Source organism: Propithecus coquereli, unplaced genomic scaffold (genome assembly GCF_000956105.1).
Source record: "Propithecus coquereli isolate 6110/MARCELLA unplaced genomic scaffold, Pcoq_1.0 Scaffold77, whole genome shotgun sequence".
Classification (NCBI taxonomy): Eukaryota; Metazoa; Chordata; class Mammalia; order Primates; family Indriidae; genus Propithecus; species Propithecus coquereli.
Window position 1 is genome coordinate 1,861,101 of NW_012153840.1, and position 364 is coordinate 1,861,464.

A 364-nucleotide genomic window follows, 5' to 3' on the forward strand; every position below is an offset into this window, starting at 1 on the left:
GGAGGATTGTTTGAGCCCAGGAGTTTGAGGTTGCAGTGAGCTACAATGATGCCACTGCACTCTACCCAGAGTGAGACTCTGTCTCAAAACAAAAACAGTATAATTTTCCTGATAATGAGAACAGCCCTGAATAAAATATGTATATATTTACATATATTTTATTCTCCCTATTAAATAAACATTTTCAACCCCAACATATGTATACTTTTCTTAATCTTTTCTTTAAATTTTTTAGTTTCAGAGATGAGGGTCTCAATATGTTGCCCAAACTGTTCTCAAACTCCTGGGCTCAAGTGATCCTCCTCCATCAGCCTCCCAAGTATTAATAGCTGGTATTGTAGGCAAGTGCCACCACACCTGACTC